Source organism: Symphalangus syndactylus, chromosome 3, assembly GCF_028878055.3.
Source record: "Symphalangus syndactylus isolate Jambi chromosome 3, NHGRI_mSymSyn1-v2.1_pri, whole genome shotgun sequence".
NCBI lineage: Eukaryota > Metazoa > Chordata > Mammalia > Primates > Hylobatidae > Symphalangus > Symphalangus syndactylus.
This window is the reverse complement of record NC_072425.2, coordinates 139,812,613-139,834,819: the sequence shown is the minus strand read 5'-3', so window position 1 is coordinate 139,834,819 and position 22,207 is coordinate 139,812,613. Positions and strand designations below refer to the sequence as shown.

The window sequence follows — 22,207 nt, the reverse complement described above, 5'->3', positions numbered from 1 at the left end:
GCGCCTGTAGTCCCAGCTACTCAGGAGGCTGAGGCAGGAGAATTGCTTGAACCTGGGAGGCGGAGGTTGCAGTCAGCTGAGATTGCACCACTGCACTCCAGCCTGGCGACAGAGCAAGACTCCGTCTCAAAAAAAAAAAAAAGAAAAAAGAAAAAAGAAAAGAAAAAGAAAAAGAAGGTCTTGTCTTCCCATTGGGCTTCTGAGCACTCAGAACTCTTACCCCTCCTGGACCCTCCTCCCTCAATGCCTTAGGAGGGAGGAAAACAGGGACTGAAAGGTGATTATGAATTTTATACTATGGGTTGAGAATATATAGCCCATTTGTCTAACACGACACAGCACGAAATATCTAGATTTATCAGGTATATGCTGTCTTCATTCATTTGTGCTTCTACAACAAAGTGCCATAGACTGGGGTGGCTCATGAAATATATTTCTCACTGTTCTGGAGGCTGTCAGACCGAGCTCAGGGTGCCAGCATGACTGAGCTCTGGGGAGGAGCCCCTTCCAGGATGCAGACTGCCAACTTCTTATAGCCTCACATGGTGAAAAGAAGGGGAGAGCGCTCTCTGGGGTTTCTTTGACAAGGGTACTATCCTGTTCGTGAGGACTCAACCTCCTGATATCATCACCTTGGAGGTAAGGATTTCAGCATATGAATTTGGGGGGAACACAAATGTTGAGTCCATAATATCTACAGTAACATGCCCAGTACTGCATTGGGGCATCCCTGGGTGTGACAGTAAGTGTATGTGCATGTAGGCAAAGATACTTAGGTTCTGATTTTAGGATCGAATAATAGTATATATATTAAGATACGATATTTAGGATACGATGCTCACAGGATTTCAGGCCTTGGAGACTAAGATCACTTACTTCAATCCTCTCACGTTACAGATGAGGAACTAAGATCCACAGAGGCAAGTGATTTGACGGGGACAGGAAGCCAGGTCTCTTAACTCCCCAAATTGTGCTCTTGGCACATTACCATGCTGAGTCTCTGTCTTTTTCGCTTCGACTGTGCTTCTTGATTTCCGTTGGATCGAGTGCAACCTCTTTGGTCCAGTGTTAATTTGCTGAGAGGCTTGAGGACCCCCTTCATAGGGAGCAGCCTAAGAGATGACCCCTCAGCTTGCCTTTGGCTCTGCAGTATGGTCATGGCAGGGGAGATGGGTTGTTCCTGTTCACAGCTTAGCCCTCCTTGCCTGAGGTCTAACTTCCTCCTTCGACTTCCTCCACAGTGGCTGCCCCCAGGGCCTACCACAGCCCTCCACACTGGGGCACCACAGCCTTTGATAGAAGCTAGAACCATCAGTAATGTGAAAGAGGCAGAAATGGCCCCTTCCCTGTCATTTAGGAACCAGACACTGGAAATAAATGGGGTGTAGAGGGGATGAGGCAGGAAAAAAAGGCAGTGTAAGAAGGACTGTGTATCTGCACTGTACTAGGCACATTTGTTCATGTAGCAATATTTTATTTAATCCTCAGGGCAGGCCTTGAAGGCAAATTTTAAAGACCAGGAAGCTGAGGCTTAAATAAAGAGGCAGTATTAGGGTTCAGCTTACAAATGTGCAAGCGTAAGAATCCAGTTACTGGCTCTAATTATCAAGATGTAGTCAGTTTCACATTTCTGGAGTACAAAGAGGACTCAATTCAGCTCCAGGTAACTCTCCACGGTTTTCAAGGCCAAAAGCTCTTGAGAATTTTCCTCATAGTTCATTCTTATTGCCACACTCAAATGCTGCCCCTGAATACAGTCAGCCTTGATTCCTGTTAGGCCAACACGTGTTAGTGCTTATGCCTAAATCGGGATGGATTCCTTCCGTCCTAATTAATCGACCCTCTTCCATAACCAGCTCATGAATTGCTCAGGAACTCCTGTGTTCAGTGCCTTCCGTGGTAACGAGGAGAGGAACACTGCAATGTTTAGGTACAAAAGACTCCTGTAATTAGCTCTAAGCCTCAGGAAACAGACAATCAAATTAATCAGTGAGTATGGGAAAAAAGCAGATTATAATTAATTACCTATGTTTATACCAGGGTTATCTTTAGCCATACGTTTTCTTTTTTATCTAAATAGATACCCAATCTTAAAATTATAGGACCTCGGGCCTGAGTTGACAAAGCCTAATTTGACATCTGTCCCCAGTTCAGAGGAGGATCCTAAATGAGTCAATTCTCCCTGCCTTGCTTCCTCCTTACTGATACGGCCTCCCTCACGGAGTGGGAGGGAGAGATAAGCAGCTCAGGGCTGAGAGCCACTTTGGTACAACACAGGAGCAGAGAGCACGCCTTTTCCCTGCAGAGCCATTTTCATTCATGGGGAGGCTTTTTTGAACCTGGCCAGGCAAAGCTCCTTGGTGTCAGACCGGCACTCCATGTGGCCACACCCTCCGGCCCCAGTTGTTCCCTCTGCTTGCCAAAGCAATAACCTGATCCTCACTTCCCATAAAATAGAAGAAAATGTTCAAGTCTTTTCCACAGAAGGCTATAAGCCAAAAGGCCAACTGCTATGTGGGTTACCGGAGCCTTCTGCATGGGTGAGGTGGGAAACTGAGACTCTGAGAGATGGGAGTGGAGGTGCACGTCCTTGTGCTCATGTATTAAACTGAACTCCTGGTGACGTGCAATGTGAGAATGACAGTGGGTATTAGCTTTCACTAAATATGCTTAAGAGCTCTGGGGCGTCATTGAAACCCACACAGAGATTATTCAGCATTGAACCATGAAAAGGGAGAACCATGTAGTCTGACTTCTCCATTGCATGGTGGAGGGAACCAAGGCTTAGAGAGAACAATGGCTTCTTTAAGGTCATAGTGACTTGGTGCAGATCTTACTTTTGTAAGTCCTTGTCACGTGCCCATTCCATCACTCCAGCGTGAGCCTTCTTTCCACCCCTTTTGACTGACTGTGGTGCAGCTCTAGGAGGAGGACCGAGCTGGCGGTACAGCCAGGGGTCTAGTCCTGCTCTGTCACTAGCGGTATGACCTTGGGCAAGTCCTCCAACCTTCCAGGGGTCATGAAAAATGAAAAGGGGCTTACATGGATCTCAAGGGCCCCTTCCAGCTCTGATAGCCTATGAGTTTCTGTGTGCTGCGGATTCTCTTCTTTTTCTGTCCACCAGAGGGAGGAAGTTGGGCGGTTTCCTTAACCTTAGATCACAATGAGTGGCTGAGGTGTGGGCTGATGATGAAGAGCAGCCTTCAGGGAGTAAGGGGTTCATGGAGAATCCTCAGTGGGAACCAAGGCCAGATACCAAAGCAAGAATCACACTCACAATACCCAATGCAACATAAAGCAGCCATTTCAAACTCTAGCACCTCCTTCCAGGTGGCAGCCTCAAGCCTAATGCTGTTCATCCCAGCTAGAAGATACCAGACACTCACTCTCCAAGCCACTCATGCACAGATTGACCATCCAGATGTCCTCCCAGATGCAACACAGGTTGGGATCGTCCAATTACTATTCTGTGTTCACTAGTAAAGACCCCAAAAGAATGATTCTTCAGGAAAATGAGGTACCAATTTTAGCTCATCAGAAAGACAGTTTCCTTGAGCAGAAGACAGAGAAGCCCGAAACATCCGTCTTCACTTCTGGAGTGGCATTGATAAGCCAGAAAGGCAGGCTCCCTTTTTCCTAAGAAAAGGCTCATTTCCCCTGTAATTTGTCTTTGTTAGCAATTGAGGGTAACCTTTGGAGTTCTCCTCACTATTGACTGTAAAACCATTCCATTAGACGTGCAGCGGCCAAAATACTAACGACTAGCCATATGCTGAATAAAACTGAACATTCAGTTCCACATCACACTGGCCATGTTTCAGGTGCTAGTGGCTACCATGTCAGACAGTGCAGATATGAAACCTTCACATCATCACAGAACATTCGGCTGGACATTGCTGCACTAGGAGTTTCACAGGGAAGGCACTTGATTTGTTGAATGCATTTATTAATTTCATGGATAGGCAGTTTAGATAGGGCAGGGAATACTGTAGTATTCCCTGGTGAAGGCATGTTAATCCTTCAAAATTATGCAGCAGGTTTCTTTTAAGAAACTCAGGTTGGTGGGGTGCGGTGGCTCACGATGTAATCCCAGCACTTTGGGAGGCCGAGGCAGGCAGATCATCTGAGGTCAGGAGTTCGAGACCAGCCTGACCAACATGGAGAAATCCCATCTCTACTAAAAATACAAAATTAGCCGGTGTGGTGGTGCATGCCTGTAATCCCAGCTACTCGGGAGGCTGAGGCAGGAGAATCGCTTGAACCTGGGAGGAAGATGTTGTAGTGAGCTGGGTTCGCCATTGAACTCCAGCCTGGTTGACAATAGTGAAACTCCGTCACCAAAAAAAAAATAAAAGAAAAAAGAAACTCAGGGATTTTTCTTTTCTTTTGTTGAGACGGAGTCTCACTCCATTGCCCAGGTTGGAGTGCAGTGGCACAATCTCGGCTCACTGCAACCTCTGCCTCCTGGGTTCAAGCCATTCTCCTGCCTCAGCCTCCCGAGTAGCTGGAAGTACAGGCACACGCAACCACACACATCTAATTTTTGTATTTTTAGTAGAGACGGGGTTTCACCATGTTGGCCAGGCGCCAGACTGGTCTTCAACTCCTGACCTTAGGGGATCCGCCCGCCTCGGCCTCCCAAAATGCTGCAGTTACAGGCGTGAGCCACAGTGCCTGGACAGAAACTCGAGTTTTGTTTTTTTTTTTTCTAGTGTTCATACTTCAAGATGTTTTTTGAGAATTCATTTGTATTTTCCTAGGCTGAGTGCTACCAGGAATATGAAAAACAACAATAAGAGAAGAGGCAGCTGAATGTACTGGGAGGAACAGAGGATTGGGAAAGAAAAGACCCAGGTTCTAGCACGGGTTCCAAACAGAAGGGCAGGTGAGGACCATCAGCCCCTTTGAGTCTCAGTCTTGTCAGTAGGTAAAATGAGAGTAATAATACTATCCTCAGGGGTTGGTTGTTTGTATGAATCACATGAAAATATAACGGAACACACTCTGGAGACTATCAAGAGTTAGATGTCTGTGTTATTGACCTTGCCCTCAAGTCGCTTTCGAGTCCCACTGTCATAATCCTTGAGAATATTTTTGCTGCCTCTTTCAACTGCTCTCCCTGCCTTGGGATCATACTTCAATCCATCATGCATACCTCCAAGAAAATAATTCTGCTAAAATACCACTAGGATCATGTGCCAATGCTGCAAAGACAAAAATGGATCCCTACTGCCTGGAAGATCAAGACCAAACTCCTTCTCGTATTTGCTGCTGCATCGTGCCCTGTTTGCTTGGGAAGCTGCTACTTCATTTTGCAGGAGCTTCCTGAGGCAAGCAGCCTTATTCCTGTTACAAGTGTGACCCAGGTCCCACCCATGCCTTTCCTTCTTCTATCTCTGCAAATTGCACCTGGTCCCTTGAGTTCACTGTCTCTAACTCGCGCCCCCTATAACCCTGTCATTCTTAATGCCCACCTGGCCTTGCACATTATAACATGTTCTCCCATGTGGACTTTTTCTCTGGTTGTTTTGTGTGTCTTACCTCCTCAATAACACTAGACAACACTCAAAGAGAGTGTGCTTAGGTAGTGCTTGGCATCTTAGGGGTACCAAGGGATGGGGAGGGATGGGGACGGATGGTTGACCCTGAAGGGCTGGGGTTAGATGGGGCCAGATTGATAGGGACAGAAAGGCAAGACAGGAAGAAAATTTGGTTTGAAAAGACAGTTTAGCTTTATACAGGTGGACTATACTATTCCTTCAATGAAAACCCTGTTTTAGTATAAAAATTTCAAATACCTTGTGTTTATTAAGTTATAATAATTAATTTTCCCTTTTTTTATACTTTAGGTTTATATAATTCCAGCCCAGCCAAAAGGACATAGAGTTTTAGTTACTCGTGGCTCTTCTTTGGTGATCTGACTCCTTTGGGTTGTAGCAATTGGTCTCACCCTAGATCAAACCTCCATGACTCATCTAGAGGTTTTTCTCACTGGAGAAGGCTGCTGGAGCTAACATGAGATACAATGACGGATGTGATGTGGAGCAGTTTCCTAAAATCAGCATTCTAATGAATAGTGGAGCACTATGGTCAGCCAGGATTCTCTAGGAAAATCAGCCAGGCTCCCAGTCCACTGCAGAAGGCCTGGGTGTGTGGCTCCAGACTCCATTCCCTTCATAATAAACACCATCTTCCCAGGGGAGAACAGGTTGCAGCCAGGCAGCATTGCCTGTGTGAGGCCTCAGCCAGCACAACAGTTCTGGCCGAGTATAAACAGAGCACCCAATTAAAACACCTAATTATAGGGTAGGCTGGAGCCAGGAGGTGGGCTCTGTTGGTGGCCCTGAAGCCAGCTGCTGGCCAGGCTGCCAGCATCTCCCTGACAAGCCACATCCAATTTCGGACTGGAATGAGCCTCCAGTGGACAGATGACAACAGAGTTGGGAGGGCAGAGAAAGAGTGTGACACACCTCACTCTTCTTTAGCTCCTAGGGGGTGGACTGCATTCTCCCAAGAAGCATTCAGGAGGCTTCTGGGAACACACTCCTCAGTGCAAGAGAATTGGAATTTCACATTTTAAGGACCCGACTGTCTCATCCACAGAGTAAAATAATATCTATAATATCTAATTTTTCCATTATGATAAGATAAATGCTGCCAGGTGTAACTTAAAAAGCTCTTTGTGGTTGGCCAAAGCACTGCAATAAATTATGCACTTTCCCAAAACATGAGAGGCCGGGAAGCGCTGTGAACAACATGGCCCAAAATCCAGGTGCGTGGTACGGTTCTTTCTGCCTACCTGCAGGTGCACATCCCTCTTGTCAGGCACCGAAATGCTGACGTTCGCTGAACCCTATCTCAGTGATCCCACTGTCAGTGTTCAACGCACCTTTCTCAGGGATAATGATAATAAAATGAGTTTCTGTATCCTTCCGTCAAGGATCTCAAGGCATATTCACACGACTGCCTGTTTCTCCAGCCTTCCTAAGAGATTGACAAGAGGGGCGAGCATTTGCGTCTTCCTGGTGGAGAAGGAGGGGGCTCTATGTTCAAGTGACTTGTCCCCAGCTTCCCTATCATGACAGAAGTAGAGCTTGGACTAGGATCTTAAAACGCAAGCAATTAGGATTGTCACTCTGAGCTTACTAGGTTAGCCTTCAATGCATTGTGAAAAATGGACTCTGGAGATGCAAAATGGCTATTAACCACCATCAGGTGCGAGGCAGGCAGTATCTGGATTCTTAGCTTCTCCAGATTCATTTCATGAGGATCCTTTGGAAAGAATTCTTTTTCCCTTTCTCTTTAGGATGGATAGAATTTGGTTCCTTACCTCATGGAGAGTAAAATAATTAGTCACTTGCCCTTAACACACATAATACTAGTGTGCCAGTAAGCTAAGTTGAAGTTGTTGTAGCTTTGGGGGTTTGGGTCAAAATCACAACAACATTCTGTGGGGGTAACTGAGGGTACATTGTAACTGTGAGTGTGTCCCTCCCAGTTCCACCCAGCCGATGTGTTCTTTAGACTTGTCCCTCCAAACCAGCCTGAGCAATATGCCAGAATTAAAGAAGAAAGGTGGGGGCCCTGCAACTGAGCCCTATCTCAACAGTGGGAGGACGCCAGTGGTGATGAGCTGTTCCCCTAGCCCGGCAGCATCGGCCTGAGGAACAGGTGTTGCACTCAGAAACACTGAATATGGGGTCACAGGATCTGACTTTGAGCCTTGGCTCTGCTATTTATCAGCAGGATTTGAAGAAAATCTCTTTGGGCATTGGTATCTCATCTATAAAAGTGGTTTAAGAATGATAACCTTGGCCAGGAGCAGTGGCTCACACCTGTAATCCCAGCACTTTGGGAGGCCGAAGCCAGCATATCACTTGAGGCCAGGAGTTAGAGACCAGCCTAGCCAAGATGGCAAAAACCCATCTCTACTAAAAATATAAAAATTAGCCAGATGTGGTGACACGTGCCTGTAATCCCAACTACTTGGGAAGCTGAGGCACGAGAATAGCTTGAGCCCAGAAGGCGGAGGTTGCAGTGAGCTGAGAAAGCACCACTGCATTCCAGCCTGGGGGACAGAGCTAGACTCTGTCTTAAAATAAAACAAAGAATGATTACCTCTCAAATAGCGATTACTCTGTTAGAAGACAGTGTGGTGCAGTGGTCAGACCCATGGACTGATGCACAGTCCTGGATTTGAATTTTGTTCCATTGTTCACTAGTTGTGAGGCCCTTGGGCAATTCACTAAATAGAGCTAACCCTCAGCTTCTGACAATAGAGAATGGAACAATACAGAGAGGGTTGTTTGGAGGTTTTTACAGACTCAATGCCTGGTGCACAGTTGGCACCCAATAAGCCTTCTTTGTTAATATTACAGATGTAAGATGCAAAGCACAATGCAAATGCAAACAACTGTGATTATTTTCTAGGCTTTAGGCAAGTGTTGCCAATACATGAAGTGCTTTGCATATAGTAAATGCATAATAAGTCTGTGCTAATTATAGCATCCATAGAAGCAGTTTCGCTCTGGAATGCAGCTCAGAGATTAGTATCATTTGCAATAACTACATTCCAGGCTGCCAGCCCCACAAATTAGACACCAACTAAAGAGACGCAGTACATGATTCAGCTGTATCTCAGGGGCGGGCTTCTGATGACAGCCAAAGCCACAAGGGATCCAATCTGAGTACTTTCGATGTGTCAGCAGAAGGCTCTTCCTCTCACGGTGATGATGCACATACTGCTATGTGTAGTACGGGGCACACAGTGTGCTGGCACCTCTCCAGGTCCAGGAGAACATACAGCTGTCGTGGACTGTCTTAGCCATGAAAACATTCTCCATGTAGGGTTCTGGCAGAGGTGATGTGTTCTTTAAAAAATAAAAATTCATTAAAAAAAAAAAAAGAAAAAACGAGGGCTCTCTTTCCTTCCGTGTACTCACTCTTTTGCTGACATCCAAGGGACTTGTTAAGTGGCAAATCAGTATTAAGCACAAGCGTGTGCAAGAGACCCAGGGACTGTGACACAGTTTGGGGTTGGTAGGCGCTTAGAGTTGGGTGGGAAGCAGGCCTTGCATTTAGCCTCATGTCACTGCGACCCTTGGATGGACACTCACAGAGCTCTTGTGTCTTGCTCTGGGTTCACAATCTTCTGTAGGCAGGGAGGAAATGGAAGTATTCAAAGAATCAAGGAGAAGATGAAAATGTCAAGAAATGCTTTGTGATAATAAATTGCATAAACGTAAATTATTTAGCCCAATGTAAAGAAAGCTAAACTGAGATTAAATGACATTTAACAACAGGCTGTTTTCCATTTCCACTGAGGGAAAAGCAAGTGAGGAAGAGAATTCTCCGAGTGCACAGGGAGCTGGGATGGTGCGTGCCTGTCTATAGGGGCAGCTGGGATGAAACCAGATTGCAGGTATGTTGATCGTTACTGAATCTGGATGAAGATACATGGGGGGGTCATTCCACCATCCTCTCTGCTTTTGTGAATGTTGATAATTTCCAAAAAGTTAAAACAATGAAAGAAAGGCGGCAGCTGCTACTCAACTCCCACCTACAGCTGAAAGGCAGAATGACTGTCTGAAGTTGTCCACACCGATTTTTTTGGAATGATGGATTTCGTCAGTTTTAAACCACTGCGTGAAGTCGCTCCACCTTTTCTTATTTGCCACAATGTGTTTCTTCCAACACAAGGGAGGTATTCTTGCTCTCCTTTTGCAGGATCGGGGGACTGAGTGTGCAGACCTTTGTCCCAGTTAATGATTTCATAGCTGCTGCTACTTACGAGCTTATCATGTGTCACGTGGTGTATGTACTACGCTCTTTACCTGCACCGTATCATTTAACCCTCACAACAGTCAGCTCATTACTATCCCTGTTACACAAATGAGGAAACAGAGGCTTTGAAAGGTTAAATACCTTACTCAAGGGGATAGATGGATCTTAGGTCACAGAGGCAGGATTTGAACACAGGCAGTTTGACTAGAGCTCCTCTCCATGCCTGTGCTATGAAGCTTCCTTAAACTTTGGCATCCTCCCTTTGTACTTTCCAGATAGAACAGCTCGAATATTGTCATTGCGTCTCTATAAGGAAAGCTTTCAGAAGCTTAAAGACGTTCCCCAGCTTTGACTGTGTCTCCAAATGTACAGGAACCCAAACCACCCAACATCACTCCAGCTGCAGATGTTATTGTTTATAATATGTTATCCCGCTTCTTTCTCACAGCAGTCCCAACGGGGGCTCAGACAAGTCTGATAACTCTCTAAGGACACAGAGCCATGGCCCAGCCCAGACTTCCCAGGACTCTGGTGTATTTTTCTCCCCTCCTATCTGAGGCTGCCTCTAGGTCCTAAGCTCAGCACTGTCCCCACAGGGTGCCTTACATGCACAGTGAGAGAATGACATTTCCCCAAACTCCTTGGCTGGTGTCATCAGGACAATTCCACTCCACTGGTTCTGGGTCTATTAATTCATTCTGTTCTCAGTGCATAAGCTCTTGCTAAGACGATTTTAGGGGTCCTGTTGGCTGCTGGTTTCACTTTCCCTTTCATTCTCCAATTTATAGTCCACCCTCCACCAAGACTAGAATAATATTTCTTAACTACTAATCTAGATCACATCACTGTCCTGCTGAAAATCCTGCAGAGGCTCCCCATATCCTTGGCCATGCCTATGCCGGCCCCTGTCAGCCCAGCTGCCTCTCCTGTGGCCACCCCCACCCCGCAGCCTCTGCTTCAGCCAGGAGCCTCGGCAGTTTCCAAAACACACCCTGGTGTTCTCTCTGTTGAACCTTTGCCCACTTTGCTTTTTCTGCTGGGATTGTCCACATTCCCCCTTTTCTGCCTAATGAATTTAAAGGATGACGTTAGGTCAAAATTTCACCATTCAGTGAAATCCTTTCTGAATCACAAATCCCCCCTCACGGCCCCTCCCACAGTTTACCTATCCATCACTCCTAATGTACTGTAAGCTCTTTGGAGATAAGACTCCATATCTGTTTAACTTGGTGCCTTCAAAATTGAGCACATGGTAAATGCCCCGAAATATCCATGAAGTAAGTACAGAATGAATAAATCCTCCCGACCTCCCCACCACAGATAGCACAGCAGCACTCTTCGGAAGTCTCATAGCACTCTCTACCATTCTTCTATTAGCCCTTCCAGTCTTATCTCTAATTATTTCCTTCTATGTCTATTTTTCCCACTACATTAGAAGCATTCTTCTCCATTAGACTCTGAGATCTTTAAGGGTAGGAGGTAAAGGCCTGAGCACCAAGCCCAGCACATAGTAGGTGTTTAATTTATTGATTGAATGAAGTGACTCTTTCTTGTCAAGAGGCACTATCTTATACTTCAGATAACTTCCACGTCAATACAGTGGTTTGAATTTGTTCACGGTGAAGCAACCTTCCACTTGTCCGCCCACTCATATGTTAGGGGATCCTCCCCTCCTCTACCCTTTTGGCATGGAACCTCCCTACCGAAAGAGCTCTGTGTCACCCATAGACGTGTGAGTTTCAGTCTGAACTTCCTTTTACAGGTTATTTATAAAAATGTAAAAGCTGCCCTACTCAATGCCAGCCACTGTTGAAACACGATCTTTGCATGGTCCCTGGGCCTTAGCTCATTGCTAGGCTGTCATCTTTGTAGTGTGTATCTTTCATGACATAAGGGCGGGCACGGAGCCTTCATCTAACCATCCGTCTGCCCGCCCACCCATCTGTTCATCCATCCTACACATGTTGAACATCTAAGAAGGACGAGGTCCTGTGCCAGGCTCTGGGAACTTCAGTAATAGACAAAACAAAAGTATCTGGCCTCAAGGAGCTCAGCTGAGACAGAAAACAAACACAGAGCAAATAATCGTAATGCTGTGATATACGTGCTCCCCCAGTCATTTAAAGCACGCAGGTGGGTCACCTAGTGGGAGATGAACTCTGCCCCAGAAGGGACAGGATTTGAGCTGGGCCTTGATAGATAAGTGGAATTTTGCTACCCAGACAAGAATGATGGAGCAGCTGGTGCAACGGGGGAAGGGACCCAAGAAGCCACAAGGTGGTCACAGGAGTGAGAGAGGGCATGGCAGGGGAGACGAAGCTTATCCATTTATATTTTCTCACTAGGGGAAAATTTTTGTTTTCAAAGCCTGTGGGTCAATAATATCTTTGTAAAGGAAGAAAGGCATATTGATTATGGCCTTGCCTCTTCCAATAGCCAGAAAAAGCCAGAGTCTCTTCTACAAAGCTATGGAAAGAGCTGGAAATGGAATCCATTCTTTCATCCAAGATTTCCAGCACCTGTCACATGTACCTATGTATTCATGGGACTGTGATCATGCCCCCCAGCGCTGTACACTCCCTGAGATCAGAGACTTTGTTAGGATCTGTGTTGCCACATGGTAAGCACCCCGTAAATACTTGCTGAGTGAATGCACTGACCCCTGCCAGCTATCAGGAACTGTGCTAGGTACTGCGAATAGGAAAATGGACTAGACGTGTTGCCTGCCCATCCAGCTAGGAAGGCTGACAGTCTGATCTGTTTGTTATGTGATCCAGTTTCTCAGGAAGGCATTTTTGGAGTGGTAAGAAATTATTTGTTTTAAAGCTTGAGGGAAAAAAAAGATACAAGCTGAGAGGTGAGTCTTTCGGTGTGGATGGAAGGCCTCAGGCAGCTTCCAGGACATGCTTGCAGATGCCAGTGTTAACCCTGCTCCTCGCTCTTGCCACGCAGGGAGACAGGTTCCCTGGGAGGACCATCGCTCCTCAACAACACCTTCTCCCCAGACCCCGGACCAGGCTGGTCCCCTGCAAGGAAAGTCCTCTGCCTCAGCTGCCCTTCCCCGGGCTGTGCGGCACACTCATGTGCACGCGTGCACACACACACACACACACAGAGTCACACATGTGATCACACTCAACACACATTCTCCCCTGGTCACACACATATATAATCACACACGATCACACAGTCACACACGTGATCACTCATACAGCACACGTGTGATCACTCAAAATACACACTGACCACATACAAAACATTCACATCAGGTCACACACACAGTTACACATGTGATCACACCCACAACACACACTCACAGTGACACACATTTGATCATACACTCACATTGTCACACACATGGTCACTCTTATACAACACATGCACACAAACACCCTCACACACAGTCACACATAGTCACACACCCACACAGGCACTCTTACAGACATGATCACATGATCGAAGTCACAACACGAGCTCATAGATAGGCACACATGCTCATGCAACACACACAGTAACACGTACGTGATCATATACTTATGTAGGCACTCACACAGCCACACACAGATACACATGCTCAAATCTACACAACACGTGTCCATGTACTCAACCACTCAGTCACACGCTCACCCACATGCACAAACACATCTCATATAGTCACACCTACACCATCACGCTCAAGTTCACATTTGCACATACACATTTATGTGCGCACACAGGCTCACACAGCACAAACTCACACAGAACCTCACACACCCAGACACACACAGCCTGAGCCATTCAAGCGGCGGTACTCACATTTTCCATCTATTGGTGGTTTCAAAACAGGAAGCCTGCGTGGGAAGGGGAGGTGCTGGTGAAGTGAGAACCGCTGTAAAGGGGCCCAGGTGCATGGGCTGGATTCAAAAGGGACATCTCACTGGTGCCTGGGTCTCCCTCACAGGCAGGAGAGCTGGGCTGTGCGAGGCCCTGACTTGGCTCAGCTCCTGAGCAGCACCAGCTCTGGCGGGGAAGGTACTGAACGCCTGTCTGATGCAGCCACCCTGATCAAATCACACCTCTTCCTCGCCAGGGGTTTTCTGTGAGGAAGAAGGGAGCACCCTGCACCTTCCTGTCTCCCTCTCCTTTGGAAACTGCCTCTTCCAAGAGCCCTTCCAGACTTATTGGTGCCTGCCACACTACCTTGCCCCTCAGGCCCTCTGCCGCTTACTCCATCACGCTCCTTTGCGATGGAAACATTCTGCTTTGTGCCTTACCCCAACCCCACTCCAAAGTGAAAGAGACCAGGGACCTGCTTTCGAATATTCATATCCTTGCAGCACTTTGTGTTTTACAGTTTTTTCATAATTAGCATCTCTTTCAATCCTCAAGACAGCTTCATGAGGCTAATAGCATACCCATCTTACAGATGAGGAAGCTGAAGGCAAGAGATTAAGTCAGCCAGGCGTGGGTTCATTCCTGTAATCCCGAAACTCTGGAAGCTGAAGCAAGAGGATCACTTGAGCCCAGAAGTTTGAGACTAGCTTGAGCAGCATAGTGAGACCCCCAACTGTACAAGAAGTAAAAAAGTTAGCTAGGCATGGTAGTGCATGCCTGTAGTCCCAGCTACTCGGGAGGCTGAGTGGGAGGATCACATGAGGCCAGGAGTTGGAGGTTGCAGTGAGCTGTGATCATGCCACTGCACTCCAGCCTGGGCAACATAGCAAGACCCTGCCTCAGAGAGAGAGAGAGAGAGAGAGAGAGAGAGAGAGAGAGATTAAGTCACTTGTTCCAGGGTCCCAGAAGTAGACTTTCTGATCCCAACTTTCCATTTTCAAGACTGTCATAACTCCTATCTCCCACGCTGGCTCTTAAGGTACCTTAGAACGGCCAGAGCAAAAACTGATGGCAACAAGGGTGCTGAAAGCAGAGAAGACTAAAGAGAGAAGGAACAGAGAGCTGCCACAGGGAGGGGGCACTCAGGGCCAGGTGGGCCATGGAGGCACTCACTCTATCCCATCTGTCACACACCACACACACCACACACACACACACACACACACTCACACACACTCACGAATAAACTCTAGCCAGCCAGGCTCAAGCTCAGGCGGTGTTCAGGAGGTGGGGTCACTCCATGTACGTACTTGAATTGCTGGAGTGGCTTGGAACTGATTTCCACAACATACAGAGAAAAAGATTAGGGGAAGTCATAGTACGACATTTCTGGGGGTGAATGACATCTCCGGAACTTCAGTTTTTCCCTTTCTCTGGGAAAAGTGATTTAAAACATTTTCCCACAGTAGTGCCCTTGCAAAGGAAAATGGCCTCAATGCCAGGCAGCTGAGAGGGAACCCTTTGTGCTATATTCCTGACAAAGGGGGTTCTGGAGGGGAGAGTGGGGATGTCGGCAGGCTGCCCTCCCAAACTAGCCTAACAGAAGGCCTAGTGATGTCACACGTGTGGCTGAAAGGAGACAAGAGTGGACCGCAAAACAAGCCCAGACTGGCTTTTTCCGCCCAGGCTAGCACTTCTGTAGCAGCCCATGGCCTCTTTTTCCTGGCCCTCTTCCTTTTAGGTTTTACATATTTAACAGCCGGAACCCATAAAATGGAGCATCAGAGGTCACAGGGAAAAGGATGGGTTAGACTCAGGGGAAGCCCTGGAACTTCCTTTCCTGGAGATCTTCAAGACTGAAACGAGAGACGCCTGTACTTGGGATGGTTTCTTCCACTTCTTGGCTCTGTTTGCTTCTCCTGTCTGCAATACTGTCCAAATCTCTTTTTCTCCATGTCCCACCCTTTTCTAAAAAGCTTCTCCCGACCCTTCCAGGCTTGAATAATCCCTGAGGTCAGAGACTATGACCAACGCAGTCTCGCTGACTGACACGTGAGGAAGAATCTTCCTGGAGGAAGCGGATCCCTGATATGACCTTGGACTGTGTCCAACTCCAGATTTCGTTGCTGCTGAGCTAGTTTTGTGGGGAGGTAGGGAGGGGTTCTCAGGATTCTGCTCCACCATCAGACCAGAGAGGCTAAATCTCATCTCATGAGTAGTGAGAGTGACCCAGGTTCCAGAAGAGATCTGGCAAAAGGAGAGGGGAGTCGTCCTAGGGGGGTTGGACTGCTCGGGGTTGAGTGAAATACTTAGGAATTGCTCAAGGCTGGTTTCCTTGGTCAGCAGAAGGGTCCAGGAAGCAGAACCCGTGGGAGGGAGGGGGGAAGAGCAAAGGAGGGTTGCTGACTCCAGAAGAGGCTCTGAAGCAGCCTGGCCACCCAAGTTCAGAAAGTTCACTTTTCTGGGGCCTGGCTGTCGTGAGGGCCTTATGGGAGGGAAGAGGAGCAGCTGGATGCCTTGCTGCTTACAGGTCTGTGCTCTCCCAGGCAAAGCATCACGGGGCCTCATAACGCAAATGTCTCGGCCTTCCCACCAGGGGACCCGCGAGGATTTCAGGCTTAGAGTATTCCATCACTCACGCAGTTCCTGTGGAGTGGGATGTTCATTGACCACTATGTGAACTGACTTAGATCTTAAAGGGAGGGGCTTGAAATGAAGCAAACACAACCTCTGGTTTTGCTCATTCACTGAGTTCTAACATGAACCCGAATGTTCATTTACTGGTAAACAGCCAACACAAAGAGTGCTATTTTTGTTGATTTACATCTTTGTGGGTTTGGGTTTGTTTCTGTTGTTTGAAACACTTCGGGGATACATCTCATTTAAGATCAAATTGAAAATTTTTAAAATTCATCATGAAGGAAAAGAGCCGAACATGAAAATATTCTATGAACTGAGAGTAAATTGAATATTTTATTCTGTGAAGATCTTATAAAATCTGAATCACATCACGGCTTTAGTCCTCAAACTAGCTGAGAGGTTAAGTTCTGAATTCCTCAATTTTTATATAAAAAATAAACGGTCATTTTTAAGGTGAAAAGAGTGAATAACCTGGAAATACTTTTACATAATCGGAGCTTACCTTGAGGACAGAATTCATTTATATGTCAATATGCACTTTGAAGTAAGAAGGAATCAAAATCCCTGAGAACGATTTGTTTTTAGATTACTAACCTCAGTCCCCATTTTATGTACACATTATGTCCCATTAAAGCAGGACTTTTGCTAAAAAATGCTCTAAATAGTGGGTTCTGTTTCACTTTAAAAGTAATATAGTGAATTTTTATAAAAAATGAACATGCAGAGATGTTTGTCTACAACAACCTCTATCTTGGTGTTCAGTATCTCAAAGCTGGCCTCAATTGACCTTTCTGCCTTCAGCTTGCCCCCTTGCCCCACACACATGCACACAGATGGCCTGCACACATCTGGTATGGCAGGGTGGCTTGCAAGTACAGACCCAGGAGAGTACAGGATGGTTTATATTCAAATTATAGCTTATCACTCTGTTATGGGCAAGTTATCCAACCTCTCTAAGCATCGGTGATATCCTATGTATAATGGGAATAATACTAGGACCTGCCTCATATGGTTGCCGTGTGCATCAAGTGAAATAAAACAAGTACTTAGCACCATGCACATAACACATACTGTGCTTTCAGTAAACAGCTGCTGGCATCCTAATCCTGGGACAACACACGGTTCACCCTTTACAGAGCCAGCCATTCTCTTTCAAGTACATGCTCTTTCATCAGGAAGTATGTCAGGAAAGCCCATCCCCTTTTCTTCACCTGGGAAGATTCAGTTCACAATTCAAGGTGCAGTTCAAATGCCAGATTTGCTGAAAGTTTCTTGTGACCTCCCAACTCCCAACCACATGATAGCCAGTTAGTAGCTCCAAATTAAACTATTCACAGTCTACTTAAATTATGTCTTTAGATCTTGCTTTGCCACAAAATATGGGATCCTTCAGCGTGTAGAACTGAATATTGTTCCTCTTTGCACTGCAGATGCCAGGCACCAAGCAGACACTCAATATTTATTAAATGAATATGACAAAATGGAATCAAATGGCATCTGCGAGGATGTCAGGACGTATGGAACATATGGCTTTACAGAAATACAATCCATATTACAGCTTTTCCAGAAACTAGTTATTTCTGGGTGGACATGAATGTAAGGAAATCAGCTATCATAGAAGACAGGATAAAAGGAGAACACTGAAGAAGAAATTAGGCAATGGCTTCAGGGTTGTGCCATCTGTCCGAAGGATGTGTTACCCATCTTGCAGGTAAATCCCGTAAAGCTTAATGGGAAAGTAATACTTTTGAACCACTGCCCAGCCCCGAACGTAAAAACTCTTGCATCAAGACAATTTGGTACATAGCAAATGAGCTATGTCAATTTGTCAAATCAGAGAGTGAGCAGAGATGAAAATTTAGCCCTGCACTTGGAAGGAAACTTTTCAGAAGACTGTTGTTTTCCTCCAGTATTGCAAAGTTAGGAAGCAAATTTATGTCTCCTGAAAATCAGAGGAGAGTAAGACATTCCGATACCCGACCACGGATCCCACCAAGAGCATGGAGCCGTCAGGAGGAGGATAGAGCATGAGAAGAATACTGTATGCCAAGCACTACAGTAGTTACTTGATAGAAAATGTAATGCCCAAAAGAACCTCAGAGATAAATATTATTTCCATTTTATTAGTGGAGAAACTGAGTCTTGATGAGGTTAAGTGACCTAGACAAGGTTAAATGCTTACAAGTGATTTTTTTGCTCTGTATTAAAATTCCTCCACCAGCCACACACTGTGGACGGCTCTTATCTAAATCTTCCTCCTCTATAATCCATACTTCTCTCTACTGTTAGAAAAATTTTTCTAAAACAGGTTGAGTTAAAACTTTCCACTCGTCAGTCTGGGCATTGTAGTGAGACCCTGTCTCTACAAAAAATTGACAAATTAACCGGGTGTGGTGGCATGTGCTGTAGTCTCAGCTACTCAGGAGGCTGAGGCAGGAGGATCCCTTGAGCCCTGTAATTTGAGGCTGCAGTAAGCCGTGATCGTGCCACCACACTCCAGCCTGAGCAACAGAGTGGGACCTTGTCTCAAAAACGAAACAAAACAGAACAAAACAAAACCCTTCCAATCCTGTAAAATTGTCCGTGGCTCCCTTATATCCACAAAGCAAAATTCAAATATTCAAATTCATAAATGTAACTTTTTTTTTTTTTTTTGAGATGGAGTTTCACTCTTGTTGCCCAGGCTGGAGTGCAGTGGTGCGATCTCAGCTCACCGCAACCTCCTCCTCCCGGGTTTAAGCAATTCTTCTGCCTCAGCCTCCCAAGTAGCTGCGATTACAGGCATGCACCACCACGCCCGGCTAATTTTGTATTTTTAGTAGAGACGGGGTTTCTCTATGTTGGTCAGGCTGGTCTCGAACTCCTGACCTCAGGTGATCTGCCCACCTCGGCCTCCCAAAGTGCTAGGATTACAGGCATGAGCCACTGTGCCTGGACGAATGTAACATTCTTTACAGGCTTAACTCCCACCGCAGCTCCTCCTGCCTCTTCCTGACCATTGCACTTGACTACATCTGTTGTCATGCTGTGTAACCCCATGCCTCAGGCTTCTTGCCACGCCTGTCCTTCTGTGTTGCTTTACTTTATTCCCACTGAAAGCCTGTCTTCTCCTCTATCTTCTATCTCTTCCTCCCTGAAACTGCTTCTTTGCATTTAAACAGCCTCTCTCAACTGCTCAGTTGCACTTTCCCCTTCAGCTGAAAGTCACTCTAATTTGGCACTTCCCCACTAACAAAGTCCCTAATAGTTATTCATGCCATTGAATAATAATGGCTAAGATTTACTGAACATGTATTAAGATGCCAATCTAAATACAATGCAATCGTTCCAACTGATGGATGAGGCTCAGTGTAAAATTAATAACTGGTCTAAGGTCACTTAGTAAGTAACAGTGAGAATCTGAGTCACCACACTCTATTCAATGGAATTTTTGTCTCTTGACCTCTCAACGGCGTTTCCCATTACGAGTCCTCCCTTTGTTCTCTACTTTTACTTTCCTGATTATGCCCCTTTGCTTTGTCTTTTGCCCTTTTCTCTAGTGGCTTATTCTCAGTTTCCTTTGTAAACTCTGACTTCTCTACAGGCACTTTAATTGCTAGTATTCCTCAGGAATCTGTCCAGTCTTTCTCCATTCATTCTACTCATTCTCTCCGGGTAATCTCAGCTCTTCCCTGGGCCATACCTCTGGCTTCTACAAGCTAAGGATGCCCTTAGTCTCCAGGTCCCTCCAGTTTCTCCTGCTCAACCCTCTGGCGTCCTGACCTATTCCTTACTAGAAATCTCCACTTGAATATCTTGCTTGCACTAAACATCATGTGTTCAAAAAGTGAACTCGCCTTTTTCCCCGCCAATTTTGCTTCTCTCCAGAGTCTCTTGGCTCAGGGCATGGCATCCATGCAATTTCCCAAGTTAGAAACCTAAGATCCGTCCTTGACTTCTCTCTTTCTCTCACCTCTCCTATCTAATTCATCATTAAGTCCTGTCCATGTGTGCCTCCTAAATTTCTTGGACACTGGTTCTCTTTGATCCCTTGTTTTCTGTGTTAAGCCCCTATCACCCCTCGCTTTGACTAGTCCAGCAGCTTTAACAAATCTCCTGCTTCCAGTTTTGCCCTTTCCAATTTATTCTCCAAATATACAATAATAATCATACACTCTTCTTCTTAAAACATCCCAGTAGCTCCCTATTTCCTCTACGGTAAAGTTCCAGAACCTTAACATGACATGGCTAAGCCGCCTGCATGCTCTATTTTCTGGCCCTTCCCTGGTTTACTTTAGGCTACCCTCTTCCAGCTTTCAGTTCCTTGAACGTGCCACATTTTCTCACAGCTGAGCAGTGGGCATGCATTCTTTCTTCAGGAACATTCTTTCCCTTCCCTACACTAATATCTCTGCCCACCTCTCATGTCTGAGCTTAAATCTTCTATGTTGCTTTCCTTGATGCTTTATTTCATTTCATTTCATTTCATTCCATTTCATTTCATTTTGAGAGAGGGTCTCACTGTGTTGCCCAAGCTGGACCGAAACTCCTGGACTCAAGTGATCCTCTCTCCTCAGCCTCCCAAGTAGCTGGGATTACAGGTGTGAACCACCACGCCTGGCTTCCTGATCCTTAAATCTCCCAGTTACACATTCTCATGACACCATGCATTTCTTTCCCAGCATGCATTCTGCTTGTAGTTAATAACACATCTAACAGTTATTTGATGTGTGTTTTCCTTCTCATCATGTGTGCGTGTTAGCCTGTTGTTCTCAGTGCTAAGTGTAGTACAGGCCATGAGGTAGATGCTCAGTAAGAATGAAGAGCCTCGCTCAAGCCCCACCTTCTACATAAACTCCTGAATTCTCCCAGCCTTCTCTCTGTGTTCCCCTAGCTCTTTTTTTTTCATTCTGCATGAATTAGTATTTAGAGTTTTATCTGTTTCTCTCCTCCATAAGCTTATGACTTTCTTGGAGAAAAAGACCAGGTCTCCTTTCTGCATGCCTTAACTTCTAGCATGATGCCCATGCTGAGAACTTGTAGTTCTCAGACCTAAAAGCATCAGAATATAGAACGAGGTTGTGTCCAAAAAAACTCTAGGGATGAGTTACACAGTTCTGAAAAGAAATGGAAGAACACCGAGAAGCAGAGGGAGTTGGACTTTAGCAGTAGAAGTTTTTATCTGTGCACTTGGAGAACTGGCACAAAGCTGAAATAACAAGAAGTTAGGAAGCATTCTTAACTTCTCTATCTTTCTCTGTCAGGTACCGAGGCATCCTAAGTGAGGCTGAACTGCGCTGCCTTTCCCCTTTCTGAACCTCCGCTGTCTTAGGCCAGAATATCTCTTACCTGGCAAGTCTGCTCTGGTTTCCTGTCTTTTCTCCCATTTTATACACCATCCACATTGCTATCAGTTATTCTAGAGCTCAGATGTAACCATATTACCTCTGCCTAAACCTTCAGGGACTCCCTGTTACCTACAGGTAAAATCCTTTTCAGATAGTGTCCAAGGTGCTCCATGATGGTGCCCAAATCTATCTCTCTAGGCTCAAGCCGCCACTTCGCTCTCATGCCCCCTACATCCCACAACTCTGAACTCTCCCTCCCTCACGACCTCATTTTCTTCTTTGCCTTTGCACATGCTGGACCCTCTGCCTAGAACTTGGCTTCCCCACTTCGACAAGTAGATAGATGTCTTCTACATACTTTTCTATGTCCAGATCAAATATTTCTCTGTGAAATATGGTGGAATTAGTTGTTGCTACCAGGGACTCTCAGATCTCTCTGGGCATTTCCCACACTGTGTATTCCTTTACCGAACCCAAAGAAGACAGGGCAATGTCTTTTTCTTCTTTGAATCTCTCGCCTCTATCACATATTAGGTGCTCAACCAATGTTTAATAACTAAAGGAATGAGGTCTAGGTCTTTGTGAATTGGGTTGGTGGAACAGGCCTTCCTGTTCATCTAGCATTGCATTTCTTTCCTTAACTA

The 22,207-nt window shown here is 45.9% G+C and overlaps 1 protein-coding gene across 9 annotated transcripts in view; it reads right to left on the bottom strand.

Annotated features, from left to right (window-relative positions):
- UBASH3B (ubiquitin associated and SH3 domain containing B) overlaps window positions 1-22,207 on the bottom strand; it is a 157,047-nt gene that overhangs the window by 56,448 nt on the left and 78,392 nt on the right. The window contains exon 1 of one of the 9 annotated variants that reach the window (XM_055273532.2): window positions 3,043-3,062. The exons of the other annotated variants lie outside the window; for them this stretch is intronic. The gene's annotated coding sequence lies outside the window, so the exon portion shown is untranslated. Of the gene's footprint in view, window positions 1-3,042; window positions 3,063-22,207 lie in introns of those variants that run through there. 9 annotated transcript variants of the gene reach the window in all.